The sequence below is a fragment of the Phalacrocorax aristotelis genome, chromosome 5, assembly GCF_949628215.1.
Source record: "Phalacrocorax aristotelis chromosome 5, bGulAri2.1, whole genome shotgun sequence".
In the NCBI taxonomy this organism is placed as follows: Eukaryota; Metazoa; Chordata; class Aves; order Suliformes; family Phalacrocoracidae; genus Phalacrocorax; species Phalacrocorax aristotelis.
Window position 1 is genome coordinate 8170783 of NC_134280.1, and position 13162 is coordinate 8183944.

Sequence of the window (13162 nt, forward strand, 5' to 3'; positions counted from 1 at the left end):
AAAGAGGGTGCGTCGACAACCATTGCTAAACTCTGCGGACAGCTCTGCCACATACATGCTATCAAGGCAGCCTGTTTTCAGGTAGGATGAACACAGAAACAGAGACAAATTCAGGACACTGAGGTTAGAAAGTGCTAAAATACTTGTGTCAGTTTTTCAAACCTTCAGTTTTGCATGTTCTTCTCTGGCACCTGCTCTTTAAATTGCACATTTCGTTTGTGAAAACTGGCTGTTTTACACATGTGCACAGCCCTGGAAAAACAACTGGAAAACTCTCTGTGCTCAGCAGCTAAGATGAAGTACTTAAAGAATATGCCTCTTTCCAAATGAAATAAATGTCGAGCAGCACACTTACATTGGTTGCTTAGCAACAGGTTGTCCTTTGGCTGTGCTGGGGAACTGCACCGGTCCTTTGAGACTGCCATTGCAGACCTGCTTGGAAATGTCACATTTGGAAAGGATGCAAAAGTCGGTAATTCTGGTTTTTTTGTGTGGTATCAAATAATTAAACCTCTCCTATTAAATTAGCCTGATCACAGAACTTAACCCTCTTCTGGGACTCCAGAGAACAGAGACTTTAATGGAAGTGGCATGGTTTCCCTTCTAATGGGGAATAATAACAATGGTTATGGTTTTCCTTGTAATGAGGAATAACATTATGCAGTTCCCATGTAGCACTTTCCATACATAAATCTCCAGTGCTTTAGAGTGGATGCTATTTTTGATAGGAAGACATGAGTATACCTAGCATAGATACACCAGGAGGACATGTCCAGCTATGGTTACACCAGCAATGTCTTTAATGAAGATGTATCCCAGAGAGTGGGTGGCATTAGGATTCCCTGTTCTTAAACGCCAGGTACCAAACACTCCAGTGTGACTGTCTAAACTCCTGATGGCTTGCATATCTAGCTGGATTGCAATGTCTGCTTTTCATTTAGACACATTTACAGAATGCAAGAGAAAAGGTACACACATCTCCAGCCTAGAGCCAACTAAATCAGCTCAAGATGGCAGCAGTGCAGCTGTATTCATCATTAAATACTGAAGACAAGTAGAGGAGATTTTTTCATTTGGTTATTGAAAAGTCTTTGCAGAAACAAACAAGTGAAAGAGCCTCTGTTTAGTCAAACATCAGAGCTGATGCTGGATTGTGTCAAGAGTCAGTTTAGCCTTGCAGAGTTGGGGTTTTTTAGCTCAGATGTGATGCATCTCTAATGCTTCCAAGATCTAGGTTATTAAATTTGCATAGTGAAGCTTCATGGTTGTACAAGCTCAGGATGATGCTTGCCAGGCGGTCTCTCTATTAGACATGCCACAGCCACCACAGTTGTGTCACTAAAATTTATAGTGTAACGGTGGCCAAGATTGCTGACGCCTTTGGCAGTGCACTGAACTGCTTTTTGACTACCAGCCTAGCAAGAGTTCTGATGAATCACACTGTGGTGAAAGCAAACAAAGTGTCCTATGCCAAATTCCTGACCATGTTCTCTGCTGTGTAAGTTAAGCCGTAAAAATCCTCATTTATTTTCAGGATTCTAGAAAATATTACATTGTTGAAATTCAGCTAGTATTCTAAAGAAAAAGAACAATATATGGCTATCATTCAAATAACATAATTATTTTCTTAATACACTACAATTGCAATTCTGCAATTTACAATTACCATGTATTTTTCTTGCATAGAAATGTTCTACCAAAAACATTAATTAAGTAGGTATTTTCCAAGATGTGAGTACAAGTAAAATAGAAATTTTTTTCCATTTGTAGACAAAAACAAATAATAAAAAAAAAGACTCCATTTAAGCACGTATCAGGCCAAGCATCACTCTTGTGCCGTGGGAGCAACCAGACAGATACCAGTAGCATAAATGTGGGCCAGAAAGAACAGAGGGAATGAAGCTTACAGATACTGGTATTAAAAAGCCATCATTTTCAAGTTAATACCCCATGGTAACATCTGAGACTGTTGCAATCATTTAGAAGGTTAGTCACTGTTGCCAAATATGTCTTAACAGTTTTTTTTCCCTGAGTGCTAGACACTGAAATCCCCACTTTTCTTTCCTTGCAGAGGCTTGCTTCTCTGTGCCACTGTTCGGGAGTGTCTGAATTTTGGGGATAAAAATGGTCTTCTCATAGCTTTCGCTGCTTTGGAAAGGAAGCCAAGGATCCAACAGAAAAAAACCTAGTATCTGTTCACCTACTTCAGCAAATTCCTACACATGCCTCTAGAACTCTGCACAATGGTGCCTATACCTCCTCTGCGTTACTAGGACTGGGCTAATGAAACAGACTTCTTCCTGGGTCCTCAAGATCTGCTTGAGCATGAAGTTTTATGTTCCATCATTTCTGAGTAGCTGGGAATCCCTGTCACCAAAGAGATCTTCTGCAAGGAACTAAGATGAAACCCTGGCTCCCAGTAAGTGTTGTGCAAATGGTTAGCCATGGCTTTGGACTGTTGATGCATTTACTGAGTTTCTGAGAGGCAGGGATATTGATATCTGTAGATTACAGCAGTGAGTGCCAAAGGACAGACCTTTCCAACTATGCAGATGTTTACGATGTAAATGTTTAGGGTTTAGGACTGCAGCTGCATTTATTCATTCATCTGGAAGAGGGAGCTTGGCAGAGGAATGCCTCCACAGAGGATTTCTGGAGCCTGCTTTCACTTGCTGAGTTCATATACAAACATTTTTCTGTCTTTAAGTTTCAGGATTTATTTTTCCACATAAATTCCAAAATAGGATTTATGCCTAAAAAATGTTACTTTTGAAATCCACAAGATAGTAAAATTATGGACCAGAGTGAGAATACAGTTCAGATTATCACAGGAATTAAGAAAGATCCAAATATTAAAGCTTTTACTCATTCCACTTCTTCCACAGAAGCCGTATCATCAATCAAAGGAAACTTTTAGCCAAATGATTACCACCTTAATGCAAACATCTCACAGAACATGCTGTCAGTTGGAAAAAACACTGGCTGTTGCTGGGGGACTGTAAGGAGATAGTCACGACACTCATACCCTCCCACTGGTGTTGTCTCTGAGTGAAGACTAGCACTATTGAGGATTACGTGATGGTTAGCATTACTTCAAGCAAATCTGATATGAATATAGCTGGAAGTATTGCTGTGTTGTCTGGTCACAAGCAAATGCACAGTTGAATAAGAAGGTGATGCTAGAGGTCAGACTACATTTCTGTAACACAGAAGAGGCCGTACTGCTGCTCCACAGGCTTAGAACTGTTATTCAGTAAAGGTTTACAGAATATCCTATTAGTAGTTCATTGTATTAAGATAACTTAATGAGTAAAGTATTACTAGGTAAAACAAGTTCCCTAGCAATTTGATTGAAAAGTGATATCCAAACTGCAAAATTCTAACAGGTGTTAACCAGACAGCAAAACTGGTACCTCTTTTCTTTCAAAATTATCTGATCATTTCTTTACTCTTCAGCTAAAGTGATGAATGCTTAGATTTTGATATGTGAATACATACAATGGGTTTATGCATTTCAATATGCTCTTGACTAAAAAAGCATTTAGAAATCTGCAGTAAGACATTTACATAACAGGTACATAGCAGGTACTTAAGCATAGTTACAACAACATGGTTGATGTGCCCACTTATTTCAAGTCCTAGCATGACAGTGGCTAGGACTTGGATTACTTTAGAAAACCAACAATGCCGAGCAACATAAAACTGTATTAATAACACAGAACACCTCTAGAAATAATGCTTCAACTACAAGAAAAGTTTTGCAGATCCTAGTTACTTTTACAAATAAATATTATTCCAAAGTCAAATTAATCACTGACTAGAAAACTTAATCATTTTGGTGGGCTTACACCATAACTGAACGCAGTCAACCAGCTCTGATCATTTTCTTTTAGCACGTGAGTTCTGCAAGTGGAATAGGAAAGAATATTACCTGCTGTATTGGCTTTTCTCCTTTAGAAGGCTACTCATTAACATTTTTACCATGGTTTTTAAGAATTTTTTTTGTTTGTTTTCCCAATAAGATACATACACGTGGAAACCTGTGCTTTGCTTCATGTTCGCTAATAAATATTTAAATTAATGCTTAACTTTAAAACACAGTAGGACCATTGGAATTAGTAGCACTACTAAGTTAAGGAAATGCTAACATTCTGCATTCATACCTGAGCGTTCCCTTCAGTCCTGCTTATATTTACATGCAACAACCTCTACTAACAATTGTATGTGCACACAAAGAAAGCACAGAAAGAATGGCTTCAAGATTTATACTGAAAGCACTGTGGAGTGAGACCACTAACTCAGGGACTCCACTGAGGAGTAATTTTGGTTCCATATGCTCTAGCAAGCATAAAAGCACCACTAAGTTACGGTCTTAAAGTGTGTGTTTTTAAAAAATATTCAGTAAATTTACACTATGGGTACAGCTAAACAATCATGTTAGCCATTTAAAAAACCCCAATGTATTTTCACTGAGAAGCCTTTAAGGTGCACTCTGATTTAAAACTTGTGCATATGAAATCCAGACAAAAGACTTATCCAATGCAACTGCTGATTGTGACTTTAATTCTTTTCTCAACTATCATACTTAGTTTTCCTCTTAGAAGAAGGCAAGTACTGTCTTTTTCTTTTCTAATTCCAACATTTGGAATTTAACAACATCCTCTCAGGATGAACAACCTCCTTCACAATTCCTAAAAAAAGATCCATGACTTTGTGGCTGTGTTTAACTCTGCTTTACTAGTTTGTTTGATTTTTTTTTTCTTTAATTGCTGAAAAAGATTAAGAAATGTGCACTGTCTTGGTCATGGCTACAGCCAGGACTGTACTGCAGATACACCAAAACATCCGTGTTTACTTCTGAGTGTGAAGGCCATAAACAAAGCTACTTCCTAAATGAAACGTATTTTCCCCTTCAGGACATTGCCATTCATTTCAACCTAATATTTAATGTTAACATTTTTCATGATTTAAAAATATTGCAGGTGTTTTACAAGTACGCTGCTCTATTATAATTAATCATTTTGAACCCATCAGAAAGCCCACTGAAGTCACCAGGAAATCGAGTAATTTCAGAAGAGATCTATCAAGTGATGGTTCAAAAAGTAGTTTTGAGCCACTGGAAAGACAGCCCAAATTAAATGAGGAATTACAGGTAAACTTTGCCCAGAGTTCAGTAATTAAATGCAAGAAAAGGCAGTTTAGAGTGCTGATTCTGGATTATGACTGATAGCCCATGTCAGTATGGTGCCTCAAAAAAGAGCGCTGCATTATAAATCACAAATTTGTTAATAATGTTTGTGCAGCTTACTGTGAATGCACTACAAATTGCAACCTGTAGTTCTAAGTGGAGCACCAAACAGTGGTTGCAATATACACATAGAGCACTTATTTCATATTGATTGAAATGGATTTTGCCTGCGGTAAGTGACGCAAACTTGTGATATCTGATTTTGTGGCTGACGCTGCAATGTCAAAGTACAACTGGGTTGAACTGTTGCTAAGTACGGTGGATTTGTAATGAATATTTTACACATTCATACAGTTCATTGTTTGGTGAATGAGTCTCTTAAAAATTCCTTTGTCTCTAGTAATATATCATTTTTAGGAACAGAAAGAAAATACATGCTCCCAAATATCCACTTTTCTGATACACTTGCTCATCTCCACTGTATATTCTTAAACAATTGAATATATTAGCATCCCCTGGGGGGCTTTGAGCACTACCATTTGGATCACAGTGTAGAATACACACTTCAAATACTAGTGTTTGTATGTTGATTTTCAGTAAATGCTCACCATTTACCAAATAAATAGTCCTTGACACTAATCTTTTTAATATTAAAATCTGCTAATTAGTAATAAGATCTTATACCATTTGTGAAGCTCTCAGGTTTTGGATCCTAGTAATGAAATATGTGTGCTTATAAAAATTAACCAATAATACAATTAACGATAATTAATTTCTAATAGTACTATCCAACTAAAACCTACATTCAATCTCTTTATCTCAAGTGACAAAAGGAAACCAGTTGCTTTAACTCAGTGGAACTATATCCTAGTCCATACTTGCAGTTTGTAGGGGCTTCAACAATATAACTGAAATATAGTGAAATGACGACTTCTGTTAGTCTGTTTTACATGCTTCTTTGTAGTTCACTCAAAATCTCAGAATTTGTTTCATTCTCACTTGTATTACTATACTTTGTGTATACTGCCTCTTTCAGACACTCACCTGCGTGCTAGGGAGCTGGCCAGGAAATAGCAAAGGAGGGCTCCCACAGGAAGATGGACCCTCTGCTGTGTTCCCATGGAGACTTCTAATTCTTTTATTGGTTTGTTGGTGGGTTTTTTTGCCTTTTAAAATTCCCCCCCCCCAACATAAAAGCCATGCACACTGCAAGTATATTTTGACCTTTGGGCACCAGAAATAATAATGTTCAGACATCAATGTCTGGATGCCTACAGTTAGGTCCAGTAGAATCACAAGTTTGTCAAGACTTGTGCTGCCAGGAATGAAACAGAATCCCCTACTGAGCCAGCTGCCAAGTATGTGCTCCTGCCTTTTGTTTGCTTCACAGCCTGGCTGTTGGTCACTTAAAAGTACAGATATTATTGCAGGATGCTACTGCAATTCCAAAGGTATGCAAAAGCAAATAAAACCAAAATTATTAGGCAACGTTAGTACTGTGACATTTGTGAGATGTACCATGTTAGCCTTGTTCTCCTCCTTGCATTGCTGGTGTCCTTGTGTCTCTGCCTTCAGAGCAAGGCAATCAGAGGACTTGAGCAGGGTTGCACCCCTCCTCCCTAGTTGGTCGTGCCTTCCTCTGTTCATAGTAAAAAGCTGGAGAAGGACAAAGCCCCCATGTAAATGTATCTCAAAAGAGCAGAGAGTGATCCTGAATTGGTTGGAATAAGGAAATGGTCCCATACCTCAGCATGACAGGAAGTGACAGATACTACCACCGGCATTAACTTGTGCTACAGTCTCCGTCATAGAGTGATGTACCTGTGAACAGATTCTGGCCTCTGCAACATGAGCTAGGGTATTGTGAAAGGTTAGTGTTGGGAAAGAGATGCATGCCTGTCCAAGATTCCTTGATGCCCACCCTACTGACCCTCCAAAAAGCTTAAGAGCATTGTGGTTGAAGGCAGGTCTCATGACGTATATTTTATATCAGTGTTACAAGAGTTGAATCATGTTGACCATCACTGGCAAACACAATCCGGGCACTTCTATGTCAAAGAGTCACATCTACATCATCTACATCTCTACATCTACATCTACATCATCTACAGCACATCATGGGACAATTAAAATTATACTTTATAAATGCTCAGTGGGTAGCACAAGTAAAATAAAGTTTTAAATTGAAAACACAAGTAGTTTAACAGCCTGAATGTATGGCAAAGTTTCTGATAAGTTTTTACAAGTGGCATTGGTATGCCCTCTTCACAAAAGCCTGGTTCAGAGACAAACTTAAGCACAAGTTTAACTACTTTTCTATTATGTGTTTGATCACTGTGAGAATTTAAAAGACCTATTTAATACTAAGCTAGTATTTACGTGTTTTCTTGGCCTTGGATGCTTTTCCATTATTGGCCCAGGCTAACTGAACTGGTTCATCCAGCTTGGATCCTAGACCCCTTCTTACAGTTAAACATTATTATATTAGATTACCCCTTTCCAGCCTGGAGTCTCTTACATTCTACATAAAGAATCAAGAAAAAAGCCAGCTTAGAATACAGAATGCAGGGAAATGTACCCTATTTAATAGGTATCTGATCAGCAATTTGATGAGCCCTCTTGTGAATACTATCTCTAGTTCTGGAAGGCAAATTTAAAATGAAGGATCACTTCTTTTCTCCCAGAATACAGATTTAAAATTAATACCCATGTACCTACACACACTAGCATGCATAAAAAACATCAGCAAGCTTGGTATGAAAAATTTGGGCCATCCCGTCACCACATTCTTCTCCCTCCATGGTTCCTCTTTTCCTTCACCTTTGGCTTTGCTATCTGCCTGTTTCACTTCCTCCCTCTTCACCCCCAGACCACTAGTACTGCTTCCTTGCTTCTCACATACCAAATCCTTGCTGTTGATTTCTTGCTGCTGGGACTGCCGATTTCTCCTTGTCTAGTCACCACAGATCTTGGGATTAAAACAAAAATCCCACTAGTCAATTCTTTTGACGGTATTAGACCAGACCTTTGCTCCACATCAGATGCTGCTTCACTGGTCAGGAACCTTAAGTTCTAGAAACCTCACTCTTGAGCGCCATATAATTTTGTAAGGGATCGCTAATAGTTCATTTCATCTGGGTGGAGGAAACAGCAGCATATCTATATTAAACTTGCAGTGATAAATTATACTGATAAGATATCCTGAATTAGCTACTAAATAAAAAAATGCTCATATGAGGCTCTGTATTTATAAGCAATCTTCAGCATTGCAGCTTTACTTAGGATACTTCCTATCACTTCAGTTGAAGCCATGTAGTCAGAAAGGAAGCAATTTGAAGCACTGAAGTCACTCTTTAAACATTAAATGCAGAAAAGGTTGGACAAGTTTTGTTCTAAAAGGCGCACTGCACACAGGATCAGATATTGTTGCCATGGCTGACTTCCTTTACTGCTTTGAGAAAATCCATATCTGATGCATTAAGGATGGATTGCGTTAGTGTTAGGTAGTAGGTCAAGTGATTTTTAAGCCACAGTTCTTTCACTCTTGCATACAATAAGAGCAAGCACAACAGAACATTTCTGATTTTTTAAATCTTTAGCGTGCACAGTTATAGTTAAGTTCATAAATTAACTTGCAGTTAATTCATAATGCCATCTAGTGGAAAAAATCAACAAGTGTAGATGCAACAAGTCCATCTAAATATCCCATGCAATATGAATCTAATTAGTGTTGCAATCACTTGACAGTTTTAATAAATGAATTAAATTTAAAGCAAAAGAACTATAACTTCATTTTCAAAACCCTCATGAAAGAAGATCTTTGCAAAATTTAAATATCTTCCAAAGATACTTTATCCTCAAATTTAAGATACACAAAACAGTCTCAGTACACTTGTATTTATAATGACTGTAGGATGTGAAACAGACCATGGAGGGCTCTTGATATTCTTTCTTAATTTAATCTTATTTAGAGATTGAATTTTTTGGTCAACAGAAACACACCCACTTCAAGCTGATAAAGGAGACAATTCGAAGAAGTTTACTGATACATCAGCCAAAACAACCTGTAATTCTGAAGAGGTTAAGAATTAATGGTCTTTGTCTTTAAACTATGAGGTCACTTTTCTATGCCCATAGATTAAAAAAAGGAAATGGTGGGGAAAAAAAGCGCCTAAAAATCAAAGTTAGAGAAGGAAATAGGCTCATCATGAAAAGATTAGAGTAGAATAAGGTGCCTAGAGAGACTATCTGTATTGGATAAGTAATATACTCCGTTAATAGCCCCTCTGAAGTCAACAGGAAAGGAACAATCCAAGAGGAGTAAGTGATCTGATTTTTATCCTTCATAAAAACATAGCGCTTGCCCTTTATTGGTGAATTAACCTGCTCTAGGCCTGACCTAGCACTGTCTCTAAACCTCTGCACATTTTGTGTCAACCTATTTTGATATTACTTCATTTATCATTTACTAGGTAAAACCTTGCAGTTATGCATCCCCTGATGTTTATATTGGTTGAATCATACAAGTGTGGACCTGAAGGACCCTTTGGAGATCATTTAGTTCGACTCCCTTCTCTGAGAAGGACTACAAGGAACACTGTACCAGGTCAGCTAAGGTTACCTAAGGTTACCTTTTTGGCTAGCTGAATTTAGAAATCCTCCCAAGGGGAATATGACACCACCTCTTTCAGTAACCTCTTCTAGTGCTGCACTAACATGGTAGTGAAGAATATTTTTCTAATGTCCTATCTGAACCTCTCAAGACACAGTTTGTGACCACTGGCTCAGGCTATCCATTCTTATGATGTTATTTTTCCTCTTCAGTTTTGAAAAGGGAAGAACAAGCAATTCTATTGAAAAAGTAGAACAGATTTTGGACAGAAGAATAACGGAAAAAATGTATCTTGTAGGCATGAACTGACTGTATGTGTCCAAATTCTCAATCTCCATGCAAAGATCAAATAAATGAGCCAAGATAGTGCTGATGCACACCAAAGCTGGAGAAGTGTAAGTTAAGAGCCAAGAAGTAAAAAGCCAGATCTATTTTATAACTAAATAACAACTGTACTCAAGCACTAATAATTTCTGAGAAGTATTCTGTGATATAAGAAGTGCTTTCGGCTGCTCCAAGAGTAGAAACTGGGCTCCTCTTGTACATGAAATGTGCAGTGGGTCTGTTAAGAATATTGTGGGCTGGAACTGACACAGAGAGGCCTTTATCTTCTTCACGTGTCTGTGCTATAATATTAGCCTACTTGTTAAAATTCCAGCTAATTAAAAAACACATCACCTTACCCCCTTGTGTCTTTATCTCACTTTCATCTCAACAGTTGCTGACGTGGATCACATGGAGTACAGATGTGGACAAGGCACACACACTCTACTAGAATTCCAGACTTGAACTACCAAAACCTGTAACAGAGCTCCGACATCAGCTGCGTCAGTTCTAGCAGTTCAGATCATCGACGGATAATAACCACCATGAGCAATACTGAAGATCATACATCCACCTGCTGTGCCAGGCAGAACTGTCAAGCCTCATACACTGAGGATGGACCCCAGGCGGGTGCACTCCTGACCAGTACTGCCCTACAGCCAAGTCTATATTTCCCATACTTGGAGCAGGCTGCCATGGGTAACTGCCTGTTTGGGAGCCTCACCCACTGCATTCAGCTTGCCAACCTAGTTATGATTCACCAGCCAGCAGGGCAAGGTGTAGTGCTGGTACATAGCATTATTAAGATAGCAACTGAAGGTTTCTTTGCAAGCAACAAGTTGAGTCTCAAATGAAGAATATTTGTAGAACTTACTAAAGTGAAACTGAGGTGATCCTAGGAACTGAAAAAACAAAGTCGACTGCTCTTAGTTTTTTTCCTTCTGTGAACTGGCTGCTGCAGAATCTCAAACTTTATAGAAATTATTTTCCTTGTGACACAAAAAAATTGTATTTGATGCAAATACAGCTCATAACTGATGCAACCCGAAAAGTAATTTTATGATGTATCTCCTGCTAACAAATTATACATGGAGATCCTAAATATGACAAAAGCCAGACATGTGAAACGAAGACACTTTGGTACAAAGATAAGACAAAGTCTATAGATAGTCTTTTTTTAATTAAACCAACCAGTGAAAAAAGCAGGCACTTTTGGACACACAAAGCATTCCTGAAGCAATGAAGAATGTACACCTAGCTACAATTTCTGAGCATATTAGTTGGAAATTAATTACGCCAGTTGGTTTAATAAACATTTTAGTTCTTTTTAAATATCTTGCCTCAGTTTGCCTAAATTTGTAAGTGCAACTACCCCTAATTTGTATAGTCTAGTGACAGCTGTGATAGTAAATAAAGTAAACTGAATCCAAGTTCATAAACGTTGTCAGAAAAATAAAACATCTAAAAATACACATTTTCTAATAAAATGATGTGGAAATTAAGTGAAACTTCTGTGGCTATTGAAGCATCCCTTCACCCCCACACTGAAAATATGCGTAGTCTTGGTGGTGGAGAGGAAGCTGTCTGCATTACTACATGACTGCCTGTCCCTTGATTTCTTTTAGGCACCATCAACAGCTTTAGAGAAAATTTGAAAGAGACAGAAACTGAATTTTATCATAATATGATTAAATTATATGACTGACATCTCCCTCTTCCTTTTTGTTTACAGGACAATTTCATTGCAGCAGAGGTTCAAAATTTCACTGACATTTTGAACTCCAAACTTCAATTGCCTTTAAACCTGAATTTTACTGATTTCTTAAAAAGACATTCATAGGTGAAGTGTGTTTAACACTCTTCATTCTACAGAGAAAATTGCTTCTTCAATTTCCTAAATATGCCCCTCTACCTTGTAAAATTAGCAAATGCAAATAGCCGTGCGCAACTCTGTATCACTACTAAAAGTAATATAAATGTTTTAGTAGGCTTATTAACCAACTACCCTATCCATCTTATATAAATCCAGATCAGAAAGTATTCACTATGGATAGATAAATGTCAATATTCACAGCATATTTCATCATGCTAGATCAAACAGAGATCTGTTGCTTTTGCTACTGCTGCACATGGAGAAAGGCTTGGCTGCAATAGAGTAGAAACCTTTCGGTATGAATTCCACAAAAACAAAAAAAAGTCTCCTGCTTCTTCTTACAAGTGGAATGCTGTGAATTATGTGATTCACTCTCTTAAAATTACAAAAGGGATTGTCACTGTCTTCTATTTTTCCCATTGCCCACTGAAATTTTTACCTTAGAGGATGAGAAACAGTGAATATATAATGAGAATAAAGGATGCAGAAACCTATTAAAACTGCTCTATATGTTGTTGGCATTATATTTGCCTAACCCAATCCTCTTCCAAAAATTGGTATCTGAAGAATTTAATCATTTTACCTACAGCATCTCCCATTAAAATGAAGTATTCAAACTCAAATTGCATGCCAGGACTCAGGAAACTAATTCTACGTCCTCCAGCAAAAAAGCAGAAACAAGAACAAACAAAGAAAAACCATTAAGTGTGTCACAGATTCCACTGGGTACTTGGTAATTTGGGGTTCATCAAAACCCAGAAGAGTTAAATGATTTAAAGTGTCAAACATCTGCTTGAGCAGATGCAACTGGTCCCTTTTCTCATTAAATCCTTACCTTCAAGGTAGGGATTATGACTCTTAAATGTTTTTAATGCATAATATTGAATTTATCAACTATAAATATTTCAGAAATGCATGAGTCTAACCTGTCTAGGAAACAAATGTATATCCACGTTTGCATACAGCCTTCTTAACAAAAATTAAGTCTGACATGGGGGGAAAAGCCTTGGTAGAGAGGCGCATCAGGAGGAATGGGCATTGGCTTGGCAATAGGAAAAGGGACCCAGTCTGTATATAATAAAAAGAATGCTTTGCGGTTTCTGTGGTTCACTTCATCTCCTGGTTAACCATATAAACTTAACGGAAAGTAGTGTATAATTTTTGC

At 37.8% G+C, this 13162-nt stretch overlaps 1 long non-coding RNA gene across 1 annotated transcript; it reads left to right on the forward strand.

The window, feature by feature from the left end:
- Positions 1-1963: 1963 nt before the first annotated feature.
- Positions 1964-11680, forward strand: LOC142057072 (uncharacterized). The gene is made up of 3 exons (XR_012660528.1): positions 1964-2419; positions 9661-9794; positions 10519-11680. It is a non-coding gene; the product is annotated as an uncharacterized LOC142057072 (long non-coding RNA).
- The last annotated feature ends 1482 nt before the right edge of the window (positions 11681-13162 follow it).